We start from the raw sequence: 10,984 nt of genomic DNA, 5'->3' as shown, positions 1-10,984 counted from the left end.
GGGAGGGAATCATGGGTCATTGCCTAAGGAAAGGGGATGCGAAGTCAAGATGTCGAGTAGCCCAAAAATTTGATCTTTTTCCGGTTCCTTCGCGGAATCTATGCGATGCTCACTATGGGGAGATATGAGATTAGTAGGGGGAACGCGGTAAGACCGTTTGGGATGAAAGTGGAGTGTGATAACTAGTTCCTATGCTTAGCATTTTTATGTTTCAATCAACCTTAGGTATCTTATAGCGTGCACTCCCTTACTTGTTTAGAAAGACTTGCATTCATTGTGCTTGTACATTTGCAAAAGTCCTTTCATGAACATTTGTTTGCTTTTCTTGTATTTTGTTTTCTTTTTCAATTCATGCTTTGCCTTGTTTGTATTATTATGAGAGTTATGGGTAAACTCTTAGGATACCCTTACGAGAGCATCACTCGTCCTCTAGGGCGATCTAGGGGTTTAAATGGCTTGTCTTTAGTTGCTAAAATTGACCGTGATTCCTACGAAAGTGAGTTAGTGTATATTCCCATCTTCTCTAGTTTTCTCGTTTCTTTCTTTGCTTGAATAATGTCATCATTTTTCCCTTGGGTTTGATTTTGTTTTTCTCGAGGACGAGCAAAAGTTTAGCTTGGGGGAATTTGATCCGTGCCATTTATGGCACCTTTAGGCTATGTTTTCTTTATATTTCTATGCTCCTTTGTAGTCTTTCATGTCGTGTTTTTAGATAATAATGCTCGATTCGCGTGTTTTTGTGTTAGTTTAGAGAAATGCATGCTTTTAATGGCGTTCTTATCATTTTATTCATTTCTCGGCTATTTCTCTTGATTCTCCGTTTCTTTGTCTTGTTTTTTAGGTAAGTCGCGGGCTATATGCATGGGAATTGAAAATAGCACCCACTAGGATCAATATGCAATTTTCGGAATTGAATTTGAGTTTGAAACAAAGGAAAACGAAGGATTGCAAAGTATCAAATAAGACCTTTGTCCATTGTTTTAGTCATATCTCAAGTTCTACAGATCGGATTAGGGTGATTCAAGTTGGTTTGGAAATTAGACTTGAAGAGCTTTCCAATGATAGGTCGCACGCCTTCATACGATTCTTAGATCGGAAGTTACAGCCTTCTGAAGTTGGCCCTGGATAACTGCCGCGGGTGCGGGCTACAGTACCCGAGGGTGCGGGGTTGCTGCAGCTCCAAAACTGCCGTATTTGGGCAGTAAGCACCCGCGGTTGTCCCGAGGGCTCCCCGAGGGCGCGGGCCTTGGCCCCACAGGCGCGGCTATCGGGGTGTCCGTTCCCCTCCGCGGGCGCGGGTTTCTGGGTCTTTTACGATTTTAAACTTCTTTTCTCCTTTTGTTTATATAGTTTTTGGTTTCCTTTATTCTTCATTCATGTAATTCTTTAGTTTTAGAATAGTTTTCTCTCTCTTAGGTTGAGAGCTTCTCTCTCTAGATTAGGCTAGATTAGGAGTAGTTTTAGAGAGAGAAAGTGAGGAATTTCAATGGTGATTGAGAGATTGAAGATGCAAGTGTGACAATTGTGTTGGAGATCTTCTTAATTATCAATGAGCATTTCTAAACTCTATCTCATTCAATTGCTTTGTTTAATTTGATGTTTGTTTGGTTTGATTTTGATATTTGATGTTTGATTAGAGTAATTGTTCTTGATATTTTGTTGATTCTTGTTCTCTATAGTTGATAGTTGATTTGATGATGTTGTTTGAGTAGTTGTTGGCTAGGAATTGGGTGAAACTTGTATGATTGATTAATTGTGATTAATTTTGGAATTGTGTTGATTAATTGTTGAGATTAAAGTGATTAATGAAGGTTTGCATGTGTGTAATTCAATTAGGCCTTGAGAATTATGCTAGATTGCATTGTAATTGCTAATGACACGAACAATTGATTTAGGGATTGCAATTCTCTATTGGTTTTGATTGTGATTCTCTTGATTTGTTATTCATAGTGAACCCTAGCTTAACAATTAGGAGATAGCTCTTTGATTCCAATTGATTGCTCTTTTCATTAGTCCTCACAACCTTTGATTGGCATACTCTTCCAAGTTGTTGCAATTGACATGATTACTTGTTGATCCCCGTTCCTAGTGTTTTATTTCCTTGGTTACTTTTTTTGTTAGTTGTTAGTATTCTCTCTTACCTTCGTCTTCGACCTAGCTTAGGCGCATAATTGAAAGTGCTTGAACATTACCGTTCCTTGGGGTTCGACCCTTGACTTGCCTCTATACTCGTATTTAGGTTTGTTAAGTGTTTATAAATTTAGTTTGACCGAGGGAAGATTAGATAACGACCTAGTTTTCCCCTCGTCACAGTCAGGACCAGCTATCTTTGGAGCCTTGCTCAGATAGTTCATAGAGGCAAATGCCTCAAAGCTAAGTTTGATGCCCTACATCCTGCATCCGACCACGAACCCCAGAATATTCACCCAGGAATTGGGGGTAAGTTGTCATACCCCAGGCGGTATCCATCCATGATCGCCTCCACAACCGGATTAAGGGGAAATCGTAGGCCCGCTTGTATTACAGCCGCATAATAGGCAAAGCCGGAGTCTTTGTAGCTTTGGTTAAGAGGCCAGACTACTGCGTCACCCAAAGCTAGGACATTAACCTCATATCCGACCCCCATCACATAAGTATCCCTAAAGTTATCTAGGCCCTTCTACAGAAGTTTTTGGGTGGAAAGGGAAATGGTTTTTGGGTGGAAAGGGAAATGTGTGTGAAGTAGGAAATGTGTGTGAAGTAGGGAGTGTACTCGTCTTGGAGAAGGGAGGATGCTTCTCCCTGACCTCTCTCAGGATAGGTGGATTCTCCATCAGACTCAACAGGCGACTCTTGTTCAGTTTCAGAGCTTCCTGAAGAAGCGCCTGTTAGGGAGGATCCTTGCACAGATTCGAACCCCTTATTGGTCAAATCATCCGACTCTTCCAGAAAGGAGTCGTTCAGGGTACTGGGGGTACCAGGCGCATCATACTGAATTTCACTTCCGGGCACCCTTATGGAACCCTTATCCTCCTCATCAATAGGCGGCCGAGTTGTTCTTTTTGTCCTGGCCATAGTGTCCTGCACACACACAGACATAGAGACGGTCGGATTGGAGGACGAAGGAGAGAAGCAGACGACACCCCTAGTCCTAGATTTAGCCGTCCCAGGTGACCGGCTGACAACTATCCTAGGTCGTGCCGTGTGTGTTTGTGAAAATATTTATGAAAATAATGAAAAAAAAATTAAGCAGAGATTTTAAACTTTAAGGAGAAGAAAGAGTCAAGCGGTTACCTTGCAGAAGGTGTAAGGAGGGTGATCCCATCGTAGGGGGTCCTTCCTTAGATGCCCATTTTCCCTTTAAAACCATAGGACTTTACACTTGTTAGGGTGTATTAGGATTTGAATTGCTGACTGTTTGGGGGTCCTTGAATTAGAATTGATCTTGTCATCACGCTTTTTTATAAGAAACAAGTAGGGAGTCGCCAATAAGTTTTAGGAAAACTTATAAACTCGTTTAAGGCTTTTTTCCCATGTGGAGTTCATGGGATAATTAGCACAAATCGTAAGTTTACCCATTCCCAAATTCGTCTACATAAACCAGAAATGAGTTCGGGAGCGAGGGTACTAAAATAATGTTCCTTTTAGGGAGGAATCGCTATTCTAGCCCAAGTGCGGCCTCTACTAACTCTTCCTTTTTCACAATTTCATCACCAAACAATATATGAAATGCAATACCTAAAACATAGTTAGTTGATATTATTTACACGCATTAATCATGTAGGATTTACATTGCAAAAGTTGTTATTCTTATTTAATCAATATTCGTGAAAGGACAATAAATAAACAATATTCGCTTTGTCTTAAGTGATAAAACAATAATTAATTATTCAAATTATAGTCTTGATTAACAAAAGAGTACTATGTGAATTAATTAATTAAAATTTTGTTTAAAGTGATCAAACAATACTAATTAATCAATTAAAGTTATTTAAACAATAAAAGAAAAGTGATTTATCTAAGTTCTCAGGAAACTAACCGTTCTTCTTTTATGTTAAATTTTGGTTTAATGTGTTTATGGACTCTATTTCTTCTTTGTACCTCCAAGGACTTCAATGGATTCAATTAGGGTTGGAAAGTATTTGGGAAGAGAGAAGAAAAGGAAGTATAATAGTAAGAGAAGTTGAGAGATTAGGGTTTTGAGAATACTAGGGTTTTTAATTCTTAATTTTCGATCCTCGTAATGCTGAACGAAGACCCCTATTTATAGGCGTAGGGATCTAGGTATAGGGTTTTAGAGCCATGCCGTCAGGTGGTGCGCGCAACTCTCTGAGTCACGCTGGGTGTCGCGCGCATCTCAATGAGTTGCGCCGATTTGCGGTTTGCCTTATACGAAAGCTTGTTTTTAAAACTTGCATAACTTTTTATTACGGAGTTTGATTAAAGCGTGTGAGATATCATTGGAAAGCTCTGAATGTGTAATTTTCAATGCCGTTGGAATTAAGTTAAAATATGTTATGTATCAAAAGTTATGGTCGTTGGAGTTCAAGGGTGTTGGTTTTAGGACCCGGTTTAGTGTTTTGATCATACCTTCTTCGTTTTGGCTCGAAATTGGGCTTATAATATACCGTTGGAAAGCTCTTTTAAAGGGATATCTATCTAAATAGGCCTTTCATGGGGATTTATGTTTGGTCATCTGTCTGGCTTGGTTTTTCAATAATTTAGGTTCAATTGAATCCAATCATTGCATTTGACGCATTTTGGTCCATTATTAATCAAGTTTAAACATGTAGGAACATGTTTTAGGCCTAATTTTTAATCGGAAAAGGTTCTAAGATAAATTTTTCTCAAATATGGGTTTCAACTTATTTCATAATGCTTTTAATAGTCTATAAAAATTTTAACTTTGATCTAACATGAAGAACGAATTTTTGTAACATCATCGCACTTCCTTTGGAGACAAGAGGCCAAAAGCAGGTGTCTACATTTAGCCCCCACTTTGATCGAGTCTAGAATAGATGATAATCAAAGAAGTCAAGGAAATAAATCCGAGACTCATTCTGCGAAGTTCTCAAAGTATAGAGAATCTTTAAGAAATGTTAAGGATGTCGAAACGATCCTTGCTTCGCTAAGTGTTTAAAACAAGTAGCTATTAAGGGTAGAAAAAGTTATCTCTAGTCTCAACGCGCTAAAGAATCTAGATTGATCCTTTGCATTTGTAGAACACTTTTACAAGTAAAGGTGTTCTGGGTGATGTCAAGTCATAAGAAGAGATTGGTTTAAAAAAGGGGTAAAGGGGATGATTTCCTCTCAATCATGTCATCGTTGGTCTAAAGTCCCTCGATATGTCATTGAAACTTTAGCCTGACTTTAACAAAGTAAAAAGATGAAAAAGGTGTTTTCGGTATTCGAGCCAAAATGGTCCAGTATTCGAGTCGGATGTCCACGAGATAGAAATACATGTCTCAGGACTAGAGGCATATATCCAAATCCAGTGAGAAGGAAGAAAGTCAACAACTCTCTCAGCAGTTTTGTCCACAAGATGAGTACACGTGTCTCAAGAATGGGGGCACGTGACTACATAGGCATGACATCGTCTCGTCGCTTCTTTATACAGGGGGTGGACAGACACCCTAACTGTTCGGTAAGCTAGTAAGCTCACTAACTACTGTATTTGCTTCCAATCAAGAAGTGTCTGTTCCTGATGGTTCGGCGCGCCTGTCAACTCGTGAGAAAACGCCTAAAGTAATCCTCTACATTTTAGTTCTGAGAGGTAGATCTCGCAAAGCTTGCGCTTAAGTGAAATTTTACGCAACACCTACGCCGTACGATACGCCTTTTGCATTTCTACGCTGCATGACAATGCCTTCCTTTTTGCTTCGGACGTGAAAAAAAGAAGCAAAACCAAACATTTATAACGTCAGTACAGTAAAATGACAAACCTGTCTATGCGTGCTTTTACGTAAGGCACCACGACAGAACGTCTTAAGACACTCTTACGAAAAACGTTCAAAACATATGCTTAGGGAAGGCACAAAGCACGGTGTGCATGCAAGAATGATGCAAAAAACTAACAAAGAAGAAAACAAACTACAAAATGCAAAGCAATTTTAAAGATTTTTATAATTTGCGCGCCATTACGTCTAATAACGAGCAAAAACCGTTGAAAAATGATCAAACGGATCAAAATCTAGATTCCGGGCATTTCATTGACCAGTATCCGCGCGCAACTCAGTAGGTCGCGCTGGCCAGGCGCGCGCATCATTCTGAGTTGCACTGGTGTGTCACGCACAACTGATTCAGTTGCTCGCAGCATTTAATTCAGCAAAAAGAAATCGCTGAACGCGATTTTCATTTCGCATTCTCTCGCCTCCCTTTTTGCCATTTTCGAACCTTTCTCTCTCTCTAGAAAGCTTATTTTCTTGCGATTTTTGAAGCTAAGGGAAGTAGATCTTGCTCTTAATTCATATTTTCCATAATTCGTTCATTTTTGGCTGAATTTAGGCGATTTTTGAACCGTAAATCCCAAATTTTGAATTTGGGGGTTTTTTATTTGACTTGTTTTCATGAATTTGTTTGTTTGTCTTTGTGACATGTTTAAGCAATATATTGCAACAAATTTCATGTGAAGTGATAAAGTATTGATCCTGTATGAGCATGTCAAGCATATATGTGTTTTTTTTTGTCATTCTAATTTCGACTTTGTGCTTGAACTTTATTTCTTTTTTTGCCCACATAGACTATAATTGTTAATTTTAATGTAAATTGAAGTGTTTAGAACATAATTATGCATTAAAATTATAAATGAAATTTTGAACTTTTATAATAGCATTAATTAGTTCTTTCGACTCATGTTTTTTTTTTTGTTTTTTTTTCATGCGTAAGTTGCAAAATTGGTTTTATCAATGATAAAAAAAATAGCCAATGGTGATTTCAAGATTTTTACAAAACTAGTTAGTTTTAGGAAATTCTTGAAGAGTTCATCGAACTGGAATAATTTGGTTATACTTCGAGCTTTTGAGCCCCCATTTTATGTTTTCGAATATTGTAGCCCCCAATGTTTAGTGACTTCGATGACTTGTTTGTTTTTTTAATAATTAGACCCTTTCATGTTGCTTGAAATGGGTCTAGAAATCCCGTGTTTCGTCTTATTATGATAACAACTAGGATCTTGGAAACGGTTAAACTAGTGTGTTTAAATCGTTTTTTTTACCATTCATAGTTTTAACAAAGAAATTTGCTAAGTCTAAAAATATTGGTCATTCATTAGAAGAAGTAAGGGGAAAAATGAAATGTTATTCAAAATTTTCGTCTATTCTTGCTACTTTTAAATTCTTTCTTTTGAGTTGAAATTTTGTCACTGTTTTAAAGCTCGAGAGAGTAGATGTTATCCTCCGTGTGAAATTCCAATGTGTGCGACGATGGAGAATAATTTAGAATGAAGACTCCTTAATTTCGAATTTAGTAGTATTTTGTTAACATTATAACTCATGAAATTGTTTGTGTTATGTTAACAATGTGTCTTGATACAATTTTCATGATGAATGATTGAGTACTAAACTTTCGTTTGAGCAAGTACCATGATTTTGTTGCTATACACTAGTCATACTCTCTAATCTCTAGAGTAAATTGAAGTATTGAAACAACAATGATGCACTAATATTAGTTCTTGAAGTTGAACTTGAAAATGGCTCGAATATATAACTTGTTTCATGGCCAAGTTCAGTTGCAAACTTAGTTTTCAAAGGAACAAAATGATTAATAAAGCATTCTGATGCATTTGAAAATTATAAGGCTCAAGATCTACAAATATTTAGGCGATATTCGAAAGTAGCTCAAATGGCATGAATATCTCATTTTGTTTTTTTGTGGATATTGGAGCCCCAATGTGTCGGGTTATGCGCATTCTTGCTATTTCTCAAGTCTTGAGCCCCCAATTTGGGGTAGTTCTAATGACTTGCTATTGTTTAGGCCATTCATATAATCATGATATTGAGATGGACCTATGTATATGTCCTATTTTTGTTTTGAGATATTTAGGACAATGACATGGCTTTCACATTTTAGTTAAAGTCATGTTCAAGAAAGCAAGTTAGTTCTTTGCTTGTTTATAAACCAAAACAATTTTGTTGAAGGTTTAGTATATCATACCTAATGTATAAATGTTTATAAAGATCATTGTGGTGATTTTATTCTTAAAGTTGATTTAGAACATCAAATATTTTCTTTCTTCTTATCAATCATTGATTTTTGTCTTGCAAGTGGTTTGTTTACCATCCCTAAGCCAATGAGAACAAGTTTAAGCCAAGAAGTCGAATCTCAGTTCATTCCTTTTGAAAATATAAATGTACATATACATATTATCCAAACGATTATTAAGAATTTGAAAATTTATTTATTTAAGGAAATGAAACAAAAATTCATAAAGGAAATTTTTAATACTATTTTTTATTAGAGACAGGTTATTTCGAACTAGAATTCAAAAGTTGGAAAGGGTTCAATAATTTAAACAAAATTTGTTTTGAAAATCAACTTTTTATTTTTGGCAAAATACATAATATTATTTTCAAAATTGAACCCAAATTGGAAAGAAAAGTCTAGCTCGTAATTGAGTGCGACTTTTTTTGTCCAAGATTGATGAAGGTAAGTTGTAATTAGCAACTTATTTTAACAAAGATATGAAAATGTGAGCAAACTTTCGTATATCTAATTTTGTTTAAGTTATACCTTTTGTCATCATTGTCATATTTTGCTAATTGAAAGTGAATTTCTTTCAATTAAATAAGCACCGTAGTTTGAAAACGAATGTTTATCAAAACTAGGTTTGGTGAAGTGTTAGAATAATTTATAAAATCATTTGAATTACTTTCGAAAATATGGTCTCATTTTAAAATGAAAGTTAAGGTGAGACTTATATTTTTAATTTGAAGCCCCCAAGTGTAGACTTAGGTGGCTTTTAAAATTCATGTATACATATGCTAGGGGATGTTTCTCATTTTTATTTAAGGCCCCAAGATTTTTATTTTCAATTTGCGGAATATTGCATATGTTTATCATAAATTATTTGATCAAGTAACATAATTAATTATCTTGGTCAAATAATTAAAAGTGGGTATTCTTCCCTTTGTCATTTAAAGTTATTAAGATGGTTCGTAATAAGCTTTGCATGACATTGATTTAGTAGCATAAAAAGCATGTTCAAATCTGTAAATAGAGAAAAGTGGGGATGTCCTGGCTTTTTTAATCCCCCAATTTGAGGCAAAGAGCGAAAAAAATTATACTATTTTCAAGTATTTTTAGTTGCCAAATGGGAGGGATCATCCCGACTTACCCCCTAAAAAAGAACTGAACAAAAAAGACGGATTTGTATAAAAAGGAAGGGGAATCCAACTTTCCCATAGAAGAATAAAGAAAGAAAATTAGACATGTTTTCGAAAAGCAAGGATTATTGACTTAATATTAGAATCATCATGATGACTAGGCAGTGAGGTATACGTGTGATAGCGATGACGATTTTTTTTTTTTCATGTAGCAATCATATTCAATCAATGTTCCTCGCTTAGAGAAGATGGAGGTATCCCAGGCATGCAGACATATTAGTTGCTCTTGATAAGTGAGAAGACCAATGCTCAAGAGTTGTAAAAGACATCTAAAGTTGACACCAAGGCTGTCGATATATCAAATTAATTTTTTGTGTTAACTCTTTTTTCTTTCTAGGCAATGTATGTAGAACTGAATTACCTTGGTAATAAATAACCCTATTATTAAAAGAAAATAAGATGATTTTTTTTTTTAAGTGATAATCATCTCATTTTTCTTTGGCAAAAGATATAGAAAACAACGAATTTAGTTTGATTCGATTGCTTTACTAACATGATGTAATCAAGCTAATGGCTATCAAATCATCCAAATCATTTGAATTTTTTTATATGATCTTGAAATAATAACTCAACACTTTATGCATTTTATATATGGGCATGACTACTCAATAGTAGGTCCATATGTGCAAAGGCCTAAGATTGGCCATATTTTCATGGAATGTTGATTTTGGTATATGGTTATGGTGTACCACAAGGAGGGCCTTTCCAAGGTTGCTAGGCTTGGGGTTATGAAAAATGGACAGACTCAAGTATACTCCCAAAATCCCTTAATTTTGGTGATTGTCAAACTTAAACCTTTCTTTTTTGTGTGGCAAATTCCTACATTAGGTGTCTTTTCCATGTCATATCTCTTTTGCTTTTTTTTTTTCTCTTTTTTTTTGACAAGTTTTGTTTTGGGTTTGGAATGATTTTTTTATCTTTTCTTTTGGATTTAGACTAACTTTGTGTCCCCCTCTTATGCTTCGTTCCCCCAATTTCCTATTTGTATCTTTGCACCATTCCCATCCCAAGGTATGGAATAATGTAGGTTGAATAACTAAGGCTCAATTGACGAGGCTCAAAAGGGCTGCCAAAAACATGGATTTTCTCTAAGGTTAATAACATGGAATTATATTTGTGGAGTTTCAAGTTGCCTCATGTGTTGGTGAAATCATTATATCCTTTCTTTGTGGCCCTAATATGGGCCTCTTTTCATTCAATACATCTTGTAAGCCAAAGCTCATCAAGATTCTTAAAGTGTCGAGTATGTATGCCTTTTGATATTGCATGTTTGTATGTATACGTTTTATTTAATTCAAACCAATAACAATAAAGAGATTGAAAAGAGAACAAGATAGACGTACTTGAAAATATATTTTTTATTCATTAATTAATGAGAGTACAAAATAAGTAGATTCGGCAGCATGAATGTCTTAGTCTATCATAAAAAAACAAAGGAAATAAACAAAACAAGACCTAGGGTGCTACATCTTGAATTGTTGACAACTTCTTGAGATTGCATCTTCGAGCTTTGTCCGTTTCCGACGTAGGTGAAATCCTCTCTAAAAATAAATTCCATCTATACGATTCATGGTTTCATTTATCAAGTCCCTTTCAATTAATTTTCCCACAATATAGACTCTTTG

Source organism: Chenopodium album, chromosome 9 (genome assembly GCF_948465745.1).
Source record: "Chenopodium album chromosome 9, dcCheAlbu1.1, whole genome shotgun sequence".
NCBI lineage: Eukaryota > Viridiplantae > Streptophyta > Magnoliopsida > Caryophyllales > Amaranthaceae > Chenopodium > Chenopodium album.
Note: the sequence above shows the minus strand (reverse complement) of the source record.